We start from the raw sequence: 21,136 nt of genomic DNA on the forward strand, positions 1-21,136 counted from the left end.
GTATATACTTTACTTTCCTCCGAAAACGACTCCTCTAAAAAAACCCAGTGCATAAACCATGTATATACTTAATGCCCACAAAAAGCCATAGTACATAGGCCATGTATATACTTAACTCCCCCAACCCCTCCAAAAAGAAAAACATACACACACCCTTGGCTCGTAAGAGGACAATGACGCTGTGTGTAAAGCTACAGACGAAACTCAGAATTGCGATGTCTAGTGTATACTTATCTCAACACACACGCAAATTCAACATAGAGCTGTTGATGAACATTCACTTTGCATGTTCCTGTGATCATTGTTCGAGGCTTCAAAGTGTCATTCTAAAAACAGACAATTGTTCAGTCAGTTTGGGCTAGAAGAGTCTGGTTTGAAGTGCCGCGTCAACCCAAATCACTCAAACTACTCAACTAATCAACAACAGTGTTTATAGATTCAACTTTGGCCATAAATCCGTCAAAGGTTGTAACCGAACCACTCATTGTATATTGAAGTAATCACAAAGCGATCATCTTTGTCTTTATATAGTGTAAATTTAATATATTTTTAGTTTTGTCTATATATAAAGCTTGGTGATCATCCACCTTCACAAAGTGTATTTATTTATTTATTTATTTATTTATTTATTTATTTATTTATTTATTTATTTATTTATTTATTTATTTATTTATTTATTCGACTCAACCGATTTCGTTTGATCTTCAGCGAAACTCAATCCATTATGAAATCAACTGCCCGCCGACCCATATACGCTCACATATAAAAAAGACACTTTCAATCATCGATCTTGAGTTCACGAAATTCCTCAACCACCGATTCTAGCAGTTTGAGCGATCGGGAACGGAATCGCTTTCAGGGACAACAACGGAACCAAGAGAAAATACGGAAAAAGCGGCAAGAAACCAAAAAGAAGAGAACGCCACGCCATCTGTCGACTGCCTACTCCTTTATCGCATCGCAGCATACACGCAATAGCAGTTTCCTCCAAACGGATAGCCCGGGCGGCTGTAACTCCTCCCAGATCCCTGTAAACTCTCGCTCCAAGTATTCGACATCGGAAAGCGCCGAGTCGCGAATAGCGGCGGTCGGTCGGCCGGGCATGAAAACACGAGCAAAAGCCTCGTCGTCGGCGCTGGCTGGCTTTGGCAGCGGCGCAATCTCCGGGCGGATCGAATCGTTCGTCTCTGCGGACGCTCAGCGCCGCCAGCTCGAAGCCAACGATGAGAAGCCATTGCGAAGCCATGGGGGAAAACACGCTGACTGCGGCTCTGCGTCATATCGCGCGTCCTCGTTTCTCGTCGGGTAATGACGGTAACGGGCATCGCATTGGCGGTGGCGGTGTTACCGGCCCGCGTTCTTCCCTCGGGACGGGCTATCTATGGCAGCGTATAGCTGCTAGCTTCGTCTGCACGCGCAGTTGAGCAAAGAGAAGAATCAACCGACGACCACATACGCCCCAACAAAAGTATACACGCCTTTCAAGCGGTAACCACAAAAGCATCGAGCTGGAGAGCACAGCAAATGATTATTGAGATGGTTGTAACCATTACAAGTAATGGCCATACGGATTTTTGTAAGTTATAGCGTTGTGTTGGGCCGTTGTTGGGATCCGGTGGACGATCGGGATTAGATAATGTAGTCTGGGTAGCTCTCTGCAAATGTTACTGTGCCCAAAGAAATGATGAAAGTGAAGGCGCTAAGGAACGTTTTCACTTGCTGGGATGAGAGAAGAAGAGAAACATAAAACAAAAGACCAGACACGGCTGAACGCTCAGATAAGAAATGGATATGACTGCTTCAAGCATTTGCGGTGCATCATGTATCTTTTTCGTTAATCCGGGCGACTGCCGCTTTTACCACGCCACGTCGCTTCACGGTTTAACTCGAAGCACCGGAATATGAAATATACGCAGTCGTAAACAAATGAAATGCGAACACGAAAATGTGAACCGCGGCACACGCAAATCTGAAAAATACTGTTCGTTGAGGTCCAATAATGGCGCGCTGTTGGTATATTTGGAAAACCGTAATTCCCAATTTTATTTTAACATGGAAATGCTTTTTTCCCGGATACACGAAGATTTCGCTGGCGTTATATTCGTCACAGAAGTGACACCATACAACGACGCAAGCGGCCTGTAAAGGGTGCACCCTTGCACATAGGGTCTTCTTGTGGGGAAGCAACCTTTAGTACTAAAGAGTACGTTATACTTACGGTTGTTCATTTTCGGGTTTTATATTTTTAACATAAAAGTGTTTTATACCGCGATACCTCAGATTTCACTGACGTTATATCCGTCACGGAAATGACGCCAATACACCTTTGCCGAAGCGACCCGCCAGCAGGACGTCGCTCGCCAAGCACATCCGCGAGACAGCCGCCGACCAGCAAATCATGCTCAGCTGCAGATTTCACTGCATATTTCACTTTCGTGTTTTACTGACTCGTATGAGAGTAATCAACCACAGTTTTTTTGTAACTAAGCGACGCGTAATTTCGATGTGCATGGAAACAAATCGCACTATTTGTGTGTCCCGGTTCATATTCTTGTGTTCAGGTTTCATTTGTCCACGACTATACGCACGCATAAGCGTGAATACCGGTCTTTCTTAAAACCCTCATTACACGTCATTCAGTGAACCTTCGCGGTACTTTGTTCCTGCTATTATACGAACACGCTTTCCAAGACACAAGTACATATGCGAACGGTGGTGCGACCAAATCAACAGAGCCCTGTGATCAAAGAACACCGAAGGAACGATTGGGAGTCTTACCGGCTTCACATTTAACAGAATACGTTCATTAATTCTGCGAGGAAACTTTATTCTGGCGGCCGCAATTTCCCCTTCCGAGGAAATTGCTTGAAGCAGGTCGAGGGAACGAACTATATATTGCTCGAACGAACTACACATTGCAGCAATTACCCGTCTGAAAAGATTCTCAGTTACCGCGCACTCAGCGCGCTTCTTTTCCAATGTCGGCTTATACGACTTCTTTCCAGAAAAGGAAACCACGTCTGAGTCCGAAATAACGCTGAAAGTGCATGCTTGGGCATCTGCCGAGCGCAGCTACGTGCGTTGGACATCCAGCCGATGCGCAATGCCCCCAACGCATTCAGCGCAGCCATTAAAATCAAGGGAAGTTGTGCGGAGAAACCGCCTTCACAATTGTTCAAAGGTTGTACGGAGCAACGCGGGAAACGGGCGGAGATGCAGGCTTTCATAGAAAACCGACTGATAGGAAGGAGATTCAGCAGAAGCTGACTAGTTGAAGTAAAACCAGAACACGCAGGAAAATAAGGAGACAAACGTTAAGAAAAAGCGACATTTTGAGACGCCCATGCTTCGAGCATTTGCAAAATCTACCTTTTCTTCTTGGTCTCTTTTTCTCTCCCTTTTCCCGCCCTCTCTTTTCATTACCTTCTTGTCCTGTTTCTTTCTTAGCCAAGTACTTCTTTCTTTCTCTCCCTCTTGCTTTCTTTCTTACCCGTTTCTTTTTATCTTCATTTATTTATTTATTTCTTCCTTAGTTTCTTTCTTTCCCTATTTCTTTTTATCTTTCTTTCCTCATCCTTTATTTACTTCTTTCTTTCTTTCTTTCTTTCTTTCTTTCTTTCTTTCTTTCTTTCTTTCTTTCTTTCTTTCTTGTCCCCTTTCTTTCGCTTTTATTAAAGTACCACGATATCCCTCCGCGGTTTACGACCAAAGTTGGTGCTCAAAATCCGAAACCCCTGTTACGACAGCCTCACTTTTGCATTTGAGTTTTTCGCAGCCAAAACACGACGGAAAAGGAATAGCTTTATCTGGCTGAAACGCGAACTCTGCGTAGCAATTTATTATTAATTCTCAGGAGCACCAAGCAGAATCAGTGAGTTGCGAGATCTCAAAGTAGACTGTCTCAGGAAGAACAAACAAAACAAAAAAACGCAAATACAATCGCACACTCAACGATGGCGTAAGTTCGAAACGTGAGAACACTGACGAGAGTCTTGCCCAAGTTTAATGAGAGCAGACACGCGAGAACTCACCACGCACTCAAGCAAACGCGAAATAAAGAACAAGGGCCAAAGTTCTCACAGCGGCCGGATAAAAGGAACCGCATAAACGCCACGCTTTCGTCTCCGGAAGCTTCCTGCCCGTGCCACCGAACGGAATTTCGCTTCCCCAGTTCCAGGAGGAAGTGTTTAGTCCTAGCGCGCTCACGAAAACACGAAAATGCGGCGGAGAATGAGAGGGAGACATCTCGAAACGCAGACGAACAAAAAAAAGGAGACGCAGATAGGAAAAAGGGAAAGAAAGGAGGAAGCGAATTATCCGGTTGAGGTAAGTGGGATCTCTTGCTGCAGGGGGGAGGGGGGGGTCCCAAGCAAGCGTTTTAATTAAAACGGTTTTTGGTTGTTTGGCGCTCTTGTGGAAATTGGGGTAAACAGTCAAGGTGAGATATATAACCTTAAGCAAATTACTTTTTGCTCCTTAATAATAATAATAACAGTAGTAACAATAAACACGACGTGTGGTGATATTACTTTGGTGAGTAGCGCGCTAAGAATGCTTAACGGGCTCGCGGATATCAAGTGTGTTTTGGTTAACTTTCAAGTTGGCTTAGTCTGCCATCAAAAAACACTTAAGGTGTTCCTCGCTTTGCCACGTTCGGCAGTTCTCCGTTCAACAGCTGCGGTGATAAAGAAAAAAAAAGGGGGCTCTGCAGCAAAAAGCGCAGTTTATTTAACTGCTTTCTCTGCACGACGTCAAAGCTGTGCGCGGTAGCCGAACGCACAAAATTTGCCTAGAATGGGATTGGAAGCCAGGAAATTTGATGTTCGCAGTGTTAAACTCAGTGGCTAAGGCTTTGTGCTGCTAAGCCTAACGATCCCCGCCACCGCGACTGTTTTTCTGATTCAGGCGAAAAATGAAAACACCCGTGTGTCGAGATTTCGGCGCCCGTTAGGGACCCCGAGGTGGTCAAAATTAATCCAGACCCTTCCACTTCGGTTGTAGCTTCATAGCCTAGGTGTCATCATCATCATCATCATCACCATCATCATCATCATCATCATCATCATCATCACCACCATCATCATCCTCGTCGTCGCCATCATCATCATCATTACCCTGCTCAGGTCCACTGCAGGACGAAGTCCTCTCCCATTGACCTCCAACCGCTCCTGTCCTGCGCTAATCGAGTCCCCTGTTTGCCCCCCCCACCCCCCCCACCAAGTTCCGAATTTCATCCCCCCATCGTGTTATCGGCCTTCCCCTTCTTATAGACCCATCTCTTGGTATCCACTCTGTTACTCAAATTGTCCACCGGTTGTCGGTTCGTCTCACCACATGGCCAGCCCAAGCCCATTTCTTTTTCTTTATTTGAACTATGATATCTGCTACTGTAGTTTGTTCTCTGATCAAGGTAGCTCGTTTCTTGTCCCTGAGTGTTATTCCTAACATTATTAGTTCATGACCCGTTGAGCCGACCCAAGTTTGCACTCTAGTTGTTAAGTAAGGTGTAGCGACCGAATTTGAAATTTGATATCACTTGATGCGAGCGAGACTTCGGCGCCAACTGCAAAGATGTTGACATCCTCCTTTGTGTACTTTCCAACGTCCGCGGCACGCATCCGTGGTGTGGACTCACTCCTTTCATGCGGGTAACAGTGCAGGCGGTATGTTGAATAAAGCAAGAATCTTGACAAGTATTACTGCAGCGCTGAAGAAGACACTAAAGTATGCTTTTACCCAACTGTTCTTGCTTTCGCCAACCGTGATCGCCAATTCCAAAACGTTGTCATCGGGACTGATGAAATTACCTCCGCCACCTTAGTCATTAGGCGCGCAGCACGGGCGAAACTGCGTAGCTTCAGTGCGCTCTGAATGATAAATATGGCGAAAACGTTAAAAGGGGTATTATTGTTTAAAGGGACCCTGCAACACTTTTGATAAGCGATTTCACTCTTTCCTTCACGTCTAGAACCACTGCGAAAGCTATAGTTACCGCCAACACGGAACGGCACTGCGTGATTTGCTCGTCGCACCAGATACGCCTTTTTCCATTTCCGCTTTGTTTTCGCGGTGTTTTTTTAGTTGCTACCGAAAAGCGTTCATTGTTACAACTGAAGGAAAACCGGCCAACAGCCGCTACATGGACTTAGCGACGTAATTCGGGCCATCGAAGAACGTCAAGACCGGGAAAGAGGGAAAAATCTTTTGAGCGAGTTTCCAAGTTATCTGATGAGCATAGAGCAGTAATTTCTGGCTGAGGCACTTTGCGACCCGCTAATCTAAGTACTGGGTCTGTTGGGTGACTACGTTCTGCAAGCATTTCAGATTTTAAAAAACGTTGAAAAAGTGTTACAGGGTCCCTTTCAGCGCGAGCGAAAAATTGAGGAACCTCTAGGTTGCTGACGTGCGCGAGTGAGAGCGGAGGCGCGAAGGAGTAGCGGTTTTTCCCCCAAATTTTCGAGCGAAGGTTATGGAGGTGCAGCGGACGGGGCGACTATGTGTGTCATCAAATATTATGCGGTAGCTATCGCTACGCCTCAGTTGTTAACGCAGCCGTATCTTTATTTATGTGGCAAACGTCTATGTTGCCATAGCAACTGCGGTTTCTACCTCCGAACTATTTCTATTTCCGAACGGATTGGAATTGCGCGCCCCACCCCCGCCATACAGAAGGTGGCCCAATCAATAGCAGCGCAATCACGGTTGCTATAGCGATGGTGATTACGCGAACTTCAAACCGAAATCCCGAGAGAGACCTCCCGTGTAGACTTTTCGCTTTAGAAGCTCGGAAAGCAGCGAGGCGAAAGCTCGTTGCACGCCGTGAAAATTGGTACCAATCGCTAAGTTTCCAATCTTCATCATCGATCGCTCCGTTTCAATTCAGACAGCATGACGGCCGGCCGAATTAAATAGACGGGAAGGGCACAAATAGGGACGGGTGAGCAGGCAAACCAAAACTCTGGTGTGAAAGAAACAACGCACTTAATACCCAAACGCTAGGAAGAAAAAATAAACAATAAATCTGTCATGCCGCACGTCAGTGACCGACTTTTCCATCGTTCATGCTCGTAAGATTGGCCACCAAAGTTATAAAGCCCCGTTTCTGGTTGTGTTCTGTTGGTGTTGGAGCAGCCCAGAATACAGATACAGTAATCCCTCGTTAACTCGAACTCGGATATCTGAACACATCTGTAAAGTCTACACTTTTTCTCGCCGTACATTTACCTCCTATAGGCGCTATGTATTTCATCCCCTTTTATCTCGAAATGTCTCTTCGGGGCACCCCGGAAACCTCGGACTGTTGACAGAGACGACATAAGGCAAATTTCGCTACAGGCAGCTTATAAGGTCTCCGTTCGAACGCTTAGCTCCCACTCCGCGCAGAAAGCTGGCGGGAACGGCAACTTTAGGCAGAGCACGCGCTGTACGAGCCAGATGTCCCCGTTACTGGAATGCTGTCCGACGCTTAAAGGGACCCTGCAACACTTTTTTCAACTTTTTAAAAAATATTAAACGCTTGCAGAACGTAGTCGCACAACACACCCAGTACATAGGATAGGGGGTCGCAGAGAACCTCAGCCAAAATTACTGCTCTATGCCCATCAGATAACTCGGAAACTTGCTCAAAAGATTTTTCTAGCTTTCCCGGTCTTGACGTTCTTAGACGGCTCGAATTACGTCACTAAGGCCATGTGGCAGCTGTTGGCCGGTTTTTCTTCAGTTGCAGCAATTAACACTTTTCGATAGCAACTTAAAAAAAGCCACAAAAACAAAGCAGGAATGGAAGGCGTATCAACGCGCGACGAGCAAATCACGCAGTACCGCTCCGTGCTGGCGATAACGATAGCTGTCGCAGTGGTTCTAGACGCGAAGGAAAAAGTGACAGCGCTTATCGAAAGTATTGCAGGGTCCTTTAAATCGCTGAAATTGCTGCGGAAGACGCAGCTGAATATGCGGACGATGAGCAACTTCACCACTGCCTACAATGACAGAAACAAGAAACATACTGCACCTACTTTGCAACCAGGTAGAAGATAGAGGTGGCGACTAACAATTTGTGCGATGGACTAAAAAGCTTGACAATGCTTTTCTGGTACCAGAAGCGAACACAAAACGGGTGAGCATCACGCAGTTCTTTCTTCCGCAATAACAAAAGTTCGTTTTTCCTGCGAATCATTTTGCCTTTATTACGAATACTCACCTGTGATGTGGATATTTGTTACCAGAACTAGCTCTCATTCCAGTAAACTAGCCGCAAATTTTCGGCATTTCGTTTTTCTCGGAATTCCACTTATCTCGAAATTTTCAAATGATTTTACGGCTTCCGAGTTAACGAGCGATTACCGTATTGTATTTAGAAGTTTCCTCTTGGTTTCTCGCAGGAATAGATGGTGATGGAACACCTTGCCGCAAACCGCGCACGCGAACAGTAGCCGACAGACAGCTGTAACGACAATGATGGCGGCAGGCCATAGGAGCGACCCAAAGAAGCTTATCAAAAAAAAAAAAAAGAAATTCATGGATGGTGTTGCTCTTGCAGCGCCTGGGGCGTTGCTTTCTTGGCCGGTTGACACGCAAGGCGCACGAATAAAGCTACCGGCGCCAAAGAAACAGCAATGAAGCCTCGTCAGACACCCTTTTCCGCCAGCTGGAGGTACCGTTATCGCCCGTGGTACGAAAATGAACCTTGTAATGAGCGTGGCTTGATGCAGGGTGAACAGCTGTCTATACGACAGCCGAAAGCGCCTTTACAACTATACGTTCGTGTTTGGGACAGGCGAAGCCTTGTCCTTTTCATTTGGTCTGCGGGTATAGAGAACCAAAGCACCTTGTCTTTGGCGCGGCTACTTGCTTTAATGTCGCGAATAGGAGGTCTATGGGCTACTAATGGCACGCCGACAGGCAACACAAAACACAAAATGCGCATCGCTGTTGGTCGTTGTGGCGTTTGGGAGGCGCCTTTGCAAAGTTGTAAACGCTTTTTTAGCGAAGCTTATATGGCTATGATTCCGTGTATTTTTGATGTGCATGCGAGAGCAAAACCTCCGGAGGATTAACGTTTGTTTTAGGCACTACACATTCTATAGCGTGAAGCGGTGGAAAAAGAACGTCCCGTTGCGTGCGTGCGTGCGTGCGTGCGTGCGTGTGCGCGTGCGTGCGTGTGCGTGTGCGTGTGCGTGCGTGCGTGCGTGCGTGCTTTGAGCACGTGGTCACCACCAAAGTCCCACGCCGTTCAAAATATTGATTAGAACCTAAGCCTTATACGTTTCACCACTTGGATATACATTTTGAGTAGATTAGTTATCAACAGACCACATCCGAGATAAGTTGAGCCAAATTATAGCGTGTGCGTCCATGTGTGCATGTCTTTCTTGTAAACTGTCCGCTGTGAACGCTCAGAAATAAAATTGCCTCGTATTCTTAACCTGACTTCTGTGTCACCTTTATGACGTCTACCAAAATGCTTCGCTGGTCATCTACTTTGGAAAGGCCGGAATGGCAAGTTGGTTCCTGTTTTTATGTTTGTTTTTGAAATTATTTATCACCTAATCGCGCATACTGCAATTGTTTTTGCAGAGCAACACAATTCTCAACTTTACCGGCTGTTCTATTAAATGATATATCCAGTCGATATTCCGAACGTGTTCACTTCGTGGGACGTGAATTTAGAGATTGGGAATTTTAGGTTGGAGAATTTTGGTGGTAGCTGGGCGTGCTAATTAATTCTCTCAAAGGCAGGGGAACTTGCTACGAGTGATTAGTCGGGTGCAGATGGTCAGTTAGGCACTGGTGAGCACTGGTCAATTAGGCAACTGCGCATTTAAGATTACGAGGCTAATATAGGGCGATAATAGTCCGTGTAGTCAGGCGGTAATTAGGCACATGTGTTGGGTGGAGATAACGCTGATTATTTGTCATTCTAAACGCATTTTCGGAGTGAAACCGTTGGCAGCAGCATTGAGCCTTACTATAATTTGGGGAAAATACAAGAAGCGCTCGCTGGACCACCGCAGTGTTCGCAGCTGCGCCTTATACTTCCCTGTAACTAGTGTCTTTTTCACTGTTGTCGTGGATTCTTCTTCTGTTGTACACTTTCGACTATATTTTGAGTCGCACTTGTTTTACCTCTCATCCTTTAACTTGTCGGCTTTACTCTTTCTTTGCGTTGTGTAACATGTTTTATACCTGCACCATCTCTTAAACTATATGTGGAATACTCTTCCAGGACCGTCATCTCCTTCAGCCTCTGCTTTTTTTTCTTCGCTTTCTTTATAAGCATTCCCACCTCCCAGCCACAGGCCGACTTTGTAACTATATATGGAATAAGCGCCTGTCAGTCGATCAATCTTCTAAACTATTAGCGTTGTTTCTTTCTCTACTGAAAAATTTATCGATTTCCTATATAGTTGTTAAAGGCACCCTGCAACACTTTCGATAAGCGCTTTCACTCTTTCCTTCCCGTCTGGAAGCACTGAGAAAGCTACAGTTATCGCAAGCACGGAGCGGCCCTGCGTGATTTTCTCGTCGCACCAGATAAACCTTCCGTTCGTGCTTTGTTTTTGTGGCTTTATTTTTAAAGTTTCTATAGAAAAGCGCGCATTGCTGCAACTGAAGGAAAACCGGCCAACAGCCGCAACATCGCCTCAGTGACGTAATTCGGGCCACCGAAGAACGTCAAGACCGGGAAAGGGAGAAAAACCTTTTTTGCGAGTTTCCAAGTTAGCTGATGAGCATAGAGCAGTAATTTTTGGCTGAGGTACTTTGCGACCCCCTAATCCGAGTACTGGGTTTGTTGGGTGACTACATTCTGCAAGCATTTGAGGTTTCAAAAAAATTGAAGAAAGTGTTGCACGGTCCCTTTAATTGCCTACAACTCGGGCTGCACGACTTCCACTTAGATTACCCTTTGTACCTTGAGTGTAAACGAAGTACATAAATACTGATAAAGTGTTGAATGAGCAATCTGGGTAATTCTCTCAATTCACGTCGCTCGGGGTGGTTAGGGGGGGGGGGGGGGGGGAAGCAGTAGGGGGAGTTGAGTTGGCTAGGTTGGCGAGCCCGCGTCCGTACCACGTGAACGGGCACGGGCAACACGGCGGTGCGCAAATAAAAGCCTAGCCTGTTTATGCATGCACGCACGCGCGAGGAGTGACACAAGAGAGGACACGCTCTAGCAGTTCACAGGCGCAGCCGTGGGCGCGATGCATGCGCATTCGTGAGCGCGTTTTATATACGGCCCCTGATTGCGGCGACGAACGCGGCTGAGCTGTCCGCGTAGATCGCGTGAAAGAAACACACGGGAGCCGGCCGGGAGAGGCAAGGGTGACGCACACGCTGTTTGCTTAACGACCCAGCGACCACTATGCGCATCGAGTTCTCGCCCCTGTATGCCCTTTATACCGTATACGAGGAGGCTACGAATCAGCGGGTGCGAGACGAAAACATGACGTCGGAAAGCGGTGACGCGGCGCGCGAGAGGAGAACGAAGGATTAGCGCGATAGGAAGCGGGAAACGCTGCCTTCTACGTGCAGCGACGCGGTTACAAATGATGCAACCTCCGGGAGCACGAGGTCACAGGTTCGACCTCCAACCGTGCAGTGTAGTTACCTTTTTCTTAATCGCGGCGGAACGAATGAGCGTTAATTAGGCGCAAGATGAAAGACTCCACGTGAGTAGGGTGTCCACCTGTGACGTTCTTCGGCGCTCCACGCGTGCCCTTCTCCCTCCGCGTGGGTCTGACCTTCCTGGCGGCCGAACCCGCCGTGAAGAGGTCGGGCTTCGGATAACCCGCCTTGGCGCCGCTTCGACGCCTGCTGAGCGAGTAACGTGGACTTCTAGTCTTGCGGATCCCTCCCCGACCTGCCCCTACCGCCCTTCCCATGTTGCTGAGGCGACAATGGAACACCTGCTAAGGACGTGTCCGGGGTTCCAACCAGCCCGAGTTCGACACACGGGGGCGACAGGAGATCGCGCAGGCCGCCCTCTCGACATTCATTGGTGGACGAACGGCCCCCTTTACAAGAAACTCTTGGAATTCATTTCAGAAACTGGACTGTATGGTTTCCTGTGGTGCCCCGCATCTTCGTGTGTTTTTTTCTTTCCTTCTGTGTCGTACTTCTGTCCTGTTTTGTCCATTGTTTCCTTGTTACTTACGCCCTGTGGCAAAATGACGCAATAAAAAAAAACACCCCAGGTGGACAAAATATTTAATCGACTGTGGACTACGTTTCTCCGAGGCAGTTTATGCTGCAACAACTGAAGGCCGCAGTAGAATAGCTGTTACCGGCTACCGATCTAGAATACATCACGAGGTCGTTTTCCCTGGTTCATGAATTGGCATGTCCAGCACCAATATGAAGGACAAACGGAAACTGGAGCCGGAGCTTGCAGCCTCGCTCATTTAAATCTCTTATTGTGCGTACTTAACTAACTGAGAATATTGGCCCGACGCAGTTACAAAGCTGTTCGCAAAGCTCTTAAAAATGCATCGAGCCCGCAGCACTGTCCGTACTTACGCCATGCTACGAAGTTGCGGAAAAGAGTGCGGGAGAAACCGAGCCTATGCAAGAATCGCGCGGCGAGGTGGTGATTGGTTGCTTCAGAATTGTTAAGGAAGAACAAAAAAAAATCACGTGACACGAGACACTAACAATGCATTTGTACAAGATAGTGAAGCCGACTTAAAAAAAAGGGGGTTCCATTCAAATACGTGGGGCTTCATACTTTGATACAAACCTGCTTACATTACTGTCAATAAAACGTCTTCCCAGTAACACACTCGTGCATAGCAGTGAAGCCGGCTTTAAAGGCCTGCATGTATTGCAGAGCAGCTGGAAAGAACGCATTTACGCATCTGTAGACGTTTCTCGGAATTTCCGTACGTTTTGTTGCGAGTGGTTTCTTAGTAAGAACACTGGTAGTTTTCCATTTTCTGCGAAATTGTAAGAAAAAATGCAGTGAACGCATTGCGTAAAAAAGTTAACATGCACTCTTCAAAAACGATTCAATGACATAATACAGATACTTGTAACGTATTACAAGCCGTTTCGTTTATTACAACGACTTATAAGCGTACTTCCTGTATATGTTAGCAATTTCATACGAGTTTAGCTGCAGCTGTGCGCGAACTCAGCATGGAGACAGAGAAACAGGCACGGACCAGCACTGCAAACTCCCGTAGTTCACGTTAGCAGTGCCGCGTGCCTATAGAAGTAGGCACGTTGTATTCCTGTACTATCGCATTAAGCGTGACCAATTGTATTCCTGTACTACCGCATTAAGCGTGCCCAATTGTATTCCTGTACAATCGCATTAAGCGTGCTCAATAGTATTCCTGTACTATCGCATTAAGCGTGTCCAATTGTATTCCTGTACTATCGCATTAAGCGTGCCCAATCACAAAGTCTGTCCTGCAACGACATTTGAAAGTAACAAAGTCCGGCTATGCTATTTTGCCGTCCATATCTTTCGTAACCAAACCTGTGACGCTCGGTGGGGTCGACTACAAGCCATGCCAAATACTTTTATACGCGGTTGTCACCAAAGAAACCGTATTATCGCAATCGGGAGCGGAGCACTAAATCAGATAGATCTCGCTTCTTGGATAACGATAGATAAAATTTTGCTGTAGACCACACCGAAGCACAGCCCACACGAGGCGCTCCATTGTATCGCGTTAGTTTAAAAGAAAGTAAATCTTGGCCCCTAAATGCACAAAGGATCGTCTACACGGATATAAGTAATCCTCTCATTACGGACGCCACGGCAATGAAGCGAAACCAAAACCTCGCGTCCGGCAGCAGGGCGCCTCTGCCACTGAGGAAACCCGGCCAGAGCTCTCCGGACGAACCTCTCACACGGTAGACGCACCCGTGACGTGTTCTTCGTTATAAGTCCGCCTCACAATGCGAGCTGACGTCCGTCTCATTAAGCGAAGACCGAGCTGGCGTGGAGGCCAGACCGCGTATAAAACTCGCGGAGTTAGGACGAGACCTCGCAGGGCTGCGGGGGATCAGTGATAACCCGGGGCCGTTGTCATTTCCATCCCTACAGTGCTGCGGGCCCGGCGGGCACCCCTTTTTATACAGCCGGCGTTTTATTGGGCCGAGAGATGCAAAGCCGCCGCTGATCGTTTCTTTGCTCTTTTCCACCCCTCTAAGCTCTTTCGGAGATTACTAGTCGGGCCCCGGGCTAGACTACAGAGAGAGAAAGACAGAGGAAGGGAAGAAGAAGGGGGAGTAGGGTGAATGCAGAATGGCGGAGTCGGAAAAGGCAGACGTCGCACAGAGCTTTCGAAGGGACTGATTTCCTGCGGGCTCCCAGTGGTCGTGCGGGCCTCTTTTTTATTGCGCTCCCGTGCGGGGCCCCCTGTCCGCTTACTGTACATCTTTTCTGCGCTTCGGGTGCGAGTTACCGGGGCAACGAACGATTGTCGACACGACGCGGAAACATCGGGCACACACGCGCACGCACACCCTCGGTCTAATGTGAGTCCTCCCTGCTCGCTGTCATGTGTGTACGCGCGACAGAAAGCGCGACGTTTCTTTCGCACACCGAAGTTCGGCTCTTGCTCGGAGTGTACACACGTCGTGTAAGCAAGGAGGGGATTAGAGTCGTCGTTTTCGATTAACACGGAGATGTCGGAAGGCTTGAAGAGTAGTTAGTTTTATGTGACCCTTTTTTTGCAGGCAGTTTGCTGACGTGTAATTATTTCTCAACCATTGTAAAAGTGATGTAGAATGTCGCCTTTGCGAGGGTGATGGAAAGGGTGGTTATCGACGAGCAACCTACTCTACACACTGATGGAAATAATCTAAGGGATCATCAATAGAAGGATGATAACTTTGACTGTTAAAACTCTAATAACTCTGGCAAGGCTTATATCTCTGATGACTTTGGTAACTTTGCCTGAGTAAGGCCGATAACTCTGATAACTCTGGTGATTCCTCGTGTCGAAGAGTGTGGGGGAAAAAGGCATCGCTGCGTCTTTGGCAGCCGCAGCAGATTCATCTACACATTGTCTGAACTGTGTGGATTGACGCCTGACAAAATAAACTTTCTACAATTTATCTACACATTCCACAGCAAAAATATCGATGTTAATAAAAATACTCGAGTAAGAAAACCCATGCTTAAGCGTTATTAGTGCACCTTGACAGTACCCCCTTGATTAAACGCCTTCTTTCAGCGCTCAGTAGCAAAACAGTTTTTCGGTAAAGCACCATTGTACAATCGCTTGTATTTTCTCGAAAGAATCTGCCTCCTCTTTCATAACGTTAGGTACCAGACACAATGTAAGGTATACAGGACATGATTTTGATGTGGGGTTAGTGCCATTGCATCATTAAATAACGAACAAGGTAACGCGCACAAAAATAAGACATTTTCTTGTCGTGCACCGTGTTTCATGAAGTATTGCATTACACGTGCACCAACAAAAAATATTCCAAGGGCTTTGAAAGTGACTCATTAGTACTGACACGTTAGGATACGAATAGGCAGTGCGTCTCATGTGGGCTCCATATACGCCGTTCTCCATTAACAGACCGCTAGACCCGTGTCTCGCGCTATTACTGCGCATATCTCTTTCTACATATACACCGGGACGGTCCTAGTAGGGCTCATCCGAAAGCGAGAAATGACACATCGGACCATGTAAAACGTACCTGCGTAACAACGCCCGCTCTTGCGCAAATCGGTGCTCAAAACCGCGCAACGACACGAGTTGAGATTGCAGCCTCCTTTCGCGTCCACTCACCCCTCGCAAATGACGACCTCTGTGTACGCCGGAAGGGGCTTTCACCGCATCACAAGCGACGACAGGCCGTACGATGACATACGACGCTCCGTACGCGTTCGCTTAACGAATCAACGAGACAGGAACAACACCGCTTTCGCTCGCACGGCCCGTCTCGCACCAGCTAGGTTCCGAAGCGCTTGCTTGGAACCGCTCTATTTTTAAGCCCGCGCCTCGGTGCGTCGATCCGGTTGCTGGCGGCTTGTGGCCCAGCATTGTTTCCTCCCTCTACGCGGAAGAAGTTTCGAGACGGACACTCACGTGAAAACGGTCCGGTCGAGAATCGTTGCTTTCCGAGAGAGCGTCGTCGAGTCCTCTGCGGCGCCGGCATGTTGGGTGCGATCGATTCCCTGCGAGGCTTCGAGGGGAAGTTTTCGGCAGCCCGCCGGTCGTCTGCTAGGCGCTCCGGACGAAGAACACCGCTAGAGCGCGAGAGAGCGGTCAACCTTGCATTTAGAAGCGTCGCTCCACTTGTGAACGGCTCCAAGAGGCCCTCTATCGGAGGTTCGCCTCGCCTTCGAAAGCAAATTGGGAGGGCGCATTGGCGTAGCTAGGGAGTCTTTTATAGAAGCAGTACCGTGATCATTGTATTAGATTTAGAGCGCCCTTCGTCTAAGTGAAAAAAAAAAAAAATCCGGGCCATCTCCACAAACGTGAAACCTGGGGAGGAGCAAAACATGCAGGGTATAAGTGTATTCTTGGCGCCTTGGCTTTTTTGCCAAAGGAGATGAAACCGTTGTGAGGCAGAGGTATAGAGCTTTGCTGTAAAAGTCTCTTGTCTTTGAAGCGCGAATCTCTCTAGCGGGAGGCGTAAATGATGTGTCCCGGTGTTTTAGTACCGTGACTACAGACGACGACAACGACGGCGACAGGAGACGCCAACAGCCCAGCCTCTAAGGGGCTTCTCCCCTAAAAAACGAGTGAACAGACAAATTCATTATAAATGGCTTCGGTGATGCCGATCTGCGGCGAACTGATCTAAATTACCATTCAGTAACTTAAAGCACCTGATTTGCTCAAACTTGTGTGCCCAACGTATGGCCCACTGAGTAGTTTTGTGCGACCAGCTGGCCGACTTAGATTTACATCCGTTGGTGGACCTCCAAAAATGCGCCAAGATCTCGTCCCTCTCTCTGGAGACCATGAACCTCGGCACCACGCGCACGCCTTTATGGTCCACAACTCAAGGAATTAAAGTGTTCAGTCGTGCTAACACATACGCAGCAGATGTTTGGGTTGGAAAGCGCGTTATCCTGATTCCAACGTGTCTGGCTCAACAGCATAAACTTTCGCGAATGCACGCAGGCTATATTACCACTCCCAAGCTCCTGAAATAAAACAACTCGACATATATCAGTGCCATTAACAAAGTGGACGTAACGGTTCCTGGCTGTGCTTATCGAATCCAGTTCAGATAGCGCAGTCATTTCATGTGACAACAGAAACTGAACTGTATGTACACCTAGCAGCAGCCAGCGCACAGCATAACATTATACGTAGCCAGGCCGAACAGAGGGCAAGCGTTTAGTGTTTGCTTAGTAAATCGTGATGACCTGACTGTAATTCTGTCATTTGTATAGAAGGACAGCTTACCCTGCAGCCTTTTTTCTAGTCAAATATACCTTAAAATATCTGGAACTGAAAAACAGAAGGGGAGGTTAAAGGGGGAGGAGGGAGGGGGGGGCAATGCAGGCTCTGATTGCTTGATCGTGAATTGCGCTGGGTAAACTATGACAAATTGGACGACAATGGGACGGGGACAAAGCGGGACGAAGCGTAGAGAGAGAGAGAGAGAGAGAGAGAGAGAGAGAGAGAGAGAGAGAGAGAGAGAGAGAGAGAGAGAGAGAGAGAGTAAACGTGTTTATTGCGAAAAGCAATGGGGAGGAGCCCTCAGTCCAAGACCGTTTGAGCTCTTCCAGCCCCAAGAGCTCTCAACAGCAGCAGGCGCTAATCATTAAGTCGGAGCCTGCCAGAGCTCTTTCCCAAATCTCGTAAGAATAAATCGAGGGATTGCGTGGGACGAAGGGGACGAAGTGTAGGTCTGATAGCTGATGACTTAAGTCAGGGAACAACGTAAACTACTTGCTTTGAGTAAAAGGTGTTGCCCTAGGTCTGACGTGCACAATACGATCTGAAAACATCGCTAGTGACAATGCGAAACGAACAAACACTGTTTGTGTAATGTTTTATCAAAAGGAGGAGCAAGTATCCTGCTGTTTCCTTTATGATTTTATGGATAAAAGAGGCCTGCCTCGTTACGCGAAACTACGTTTTAGCAAAATTTGTTTATCGCACTGCGCTGGCATAAGTTTTATTTACTGAAGAGCCCTACTGAAAAAAAATATTAATAGAAATAATGGTAACCCCAAGGGGAATTGTCTGACAATTGCTTAAGCCGCTGGCTATGCACTTAGTTCAGTTAAATGGTTCCGTTGCACCATTTACCTATGAGACCCTCATCTGCAAAATATTCATGTGCAGCTTTCCCGCTCATTGAAACCCTTTCGACAGTGATTACTCTGTAGTTATATAGCGAAATATAAAATATTTTCGCGCAGCTAATATTGGGGTGAAAACTTGCTTTGTGGACAGTTTCAAGTCTAGCACGTTGCACGACTAAGCTCCAGAGCCATGGAAGCTATCCCATACAAATGCATGGTGAGTAATATTTGACAGCGAATTGCACAAAATTTATTCAGAATCCTGGAAAGTTCTTTTAGAGTATTCATCTCCACCTCACTTCTTGCGTTATGTATGCCAAATGTCCCTTTCCTGAAGTGATTTTGCTAGGTTTCTGAGAGGTCGGAATTTTGAGCGAGAAAGCCGGGGATGTATTACTGTCCTACTACTTTAATAGCCTAAAACTGAATCTGAAAGTCGGCGTCACTATTGCACAAACATGCCTTGCCGGGAGGACGTATGTTAATGAGAAATGTAAACGGTCTCGTATGAATATAGGTAGTATTCGTTGAAACGTTTAGCTGTCAATTTCTTCGCTTGGCAACACTGGAAACGGCCACAAACATGGCCAATGCGCCACGGACATGGCGCGGCTTGGGCCACTGCGCCCGCACGCCGAAGAAAAAAAAAACACCGGCATGCGTCGTCTGCTCCGTTTTAACGCGATTCCCAACGGTGGTGTCAACAAAGATGTTATTAATCGCACTCACATTGAACTCAAGGCAATACTTTGCGTCCGGTCAGTTAGAGTTAGTAACGTCCAACACAAATCATGTGCTTAGCACCATAGGACAAGTATAGCGCCATCCCGCGGAGCCCGACGTAACGAGTGACGGCGCACTCGCACGGTTGCCGGCATGCGCACCTCGCCAGTGAATACAAGCAATATGAAGGGCCTATGACCTTTTATGAATGGTGTGTCCTTATGCGGAGAACGAGTGACGACGCATCAAGCGTTAAAGACGGACAGACTCGCTTTTTCGACGAGTACGCATAGAATTGCTTACGCATCTACAAATGCGAAACAATTCTGGTACCGTCGTTCCGCTGTACAGGCAGCAGTTCCCTTTATTAAGCGGTTCTTGTTTAACGAGATTTCACTGCCACATGTTTGGCAACTATTCGTGTTTACGCATTGAATGATTCGGTGCAGGAAGTTTGTGGTTCTGCCGTTTTAGCCTATAAATAAGTCTCAATATCTACTGGGAGCTAATGCATACTCAGACGCCCTAAAATCTAACGCGATCATGCGAGCGCGTGGCTCTCGATACGTGCACGCACTCTCAGGTCACCCAATAGAAGCCTTACACAGATGCCGTCCCCGCGAGGAGGGCGAATTTGTGTTTCCTACTCATGCAAACTATATTCTGACCATGCCTCGCATTCACCAGAGGGTCTCTAACCCTAAGGCGTAGTGTGGACCGAGGCGTAGAAGATTTGCGTAACAGATCCTGTCGGTAGTCGCCTCAAATTCGAGCTATCAGTAGTAAAGAAACTATTGCTAGTGCTCTTGAATGAAACTCCTTCTATAGTGGCTTGATGATTCTACCATTGCCACATTATTAACATGTCATTATCGGGTGTTTACGGCCGCGTAATTATCTTCAAACGCTGGAGCCTACAGAAGAAAATACAACCGCGTGATTATCAATAAGGTATATTCTGAGAATCAGTTAACGAGGGGAGAAACAATACAGTGACAGCAACGACAAAGTTTGAAGATGGCACCTATAGCTGTCGTATAACTAAATCTAATGATAATTATATCCAGAGCTGACAACCGTTAAACTATCGATAGTACTATCAATGGACAGCGTTTGAAAGTGGTCGATAGTTTTCAAGAAAAAAAAAGAGCTATGAATGACATAGTGTATTGAACATACACTTGTGCAGGTTGTTCCAAACTTCAATGGCTGTGGGCAGAAGGGTTTGTTTGTAGCGTTAGTTGAGCCAACCAAGCACTGTATATTTAATGAGTTAAACGCGATTCACGGTAGAAGGGGAGAAAACTAACATTATTGCGTTAAGCAGCAAAATTGCGATATAGTTTATGTAGAGGGTAAAGTCAAGAAACTTTGCGGTGAATTTCTAAGGCAAGGAGATTTAAAGCTGGTTTAGAAAAGCCTGTAAGGAAGGAATAACAAGGCAGGCAGTAAAAGGCAGGGAAGGTAACCAGAGAAGAATCCGGTTGGCTACCTTACACCTGGGAAGTGTGAAAGGGGTGACTGGAAGAGCAAGAAAGGGTATATAAAAAGAAGTTGATTCGAGCTAGAGGAGCGAGGAAAGAAAGAGTACACGTGACTGCAAAGACAAAAGCATGGTCGGTAATAATGCCTAAAACAACTCAGGTAAACTGGCCAGATGGGCGAATGAAAGACGGTACACAATGTCCATGCAATCGGCCAGACAAGCGTGTGGCCTTTATAAAACGAAGTCATGCTTTTGAGGACTGCAATAGGAACGCCTGTGAACCAAAACAATCTGCGCAGTTAATGGCTTTTTTGTCGAGCTTCCGGAGTGCGGTTGACAGGTGCTGCTTCTGTGTTGCAAACCGAGCACAGTGGAACAAGAGGTGTTCTATTGTTTCATCCGTGGAACACACGTCACAAGCAGGGCTGTCAGCCATGCCGATAGTGAAGTACAGCAAGCGTTTGTGAAAGCGACTTCTACTAAAGCTATACTTAATCGAGGGTGGTATGTGGAGATAATAAACCTAGCACCGCAATTATGAATGGCTCTGATGAGTGAAGTAATTTCGGTGTGGGTTCGAAAAAGGTGGTGCTCTTTTATGTTCAGCCCTCGGGAATGTTTCATAAGCTAGTTCTCGGTTTTGTGGTGCATAGAAAGTCAGGAACCCTTGATGAAGCCTAGTAAGTGTG

The 21,136-nt window shown here is 47.0% G+C and overlaps 1 protein-coding gene across 4 annotated transcripts in view; it reads right to left on the reverse strand.

Moving 5' to 3' along the window:
• The window catches only part of LOC144145170 (solute carrier family 35 member G1-like), a 103,005-nt gene that overhangs the window by 63,844 nt on the left and 18,025 nt on the right, over positions 1–21,136 (reverse strand). For 2 of the 4 annotated variants that reach the window (XM_077676676.1, XM_077676675.1), the window contains exon 3: positions 16,059–16,219. The exons of the other annotated variants lie outside the window; for them this stretch is intronic. The gene's annotated coding sequence lies outside the window, so the exon portion shown is untranslated. The remainder of the gene's footprint in view (positions 1–16,058; positions 16,220–21,136) is intronic. 4 annotated transcript variants of the gene reach the window in all.

The sequence above is a fragment of the Haemaphysalis longicornis genome, unplaced genomic scaffold, assembly GCF_048455015.1.
Source record: "Haemaphysalis longicornis isolate Haplotype H1 unplaced genomic scaffold, Haemaphysalis longicornis Haplotype H1 scaffold_7, whole genome shotgun sequence".
Classification (NCBI taxonomy): Eukaryota; Metazoa; Arthropoda; class Arachnida; order Ixodida; family Ixodidae; genus Haemaphysalis; species Haemaphysalis longicornis.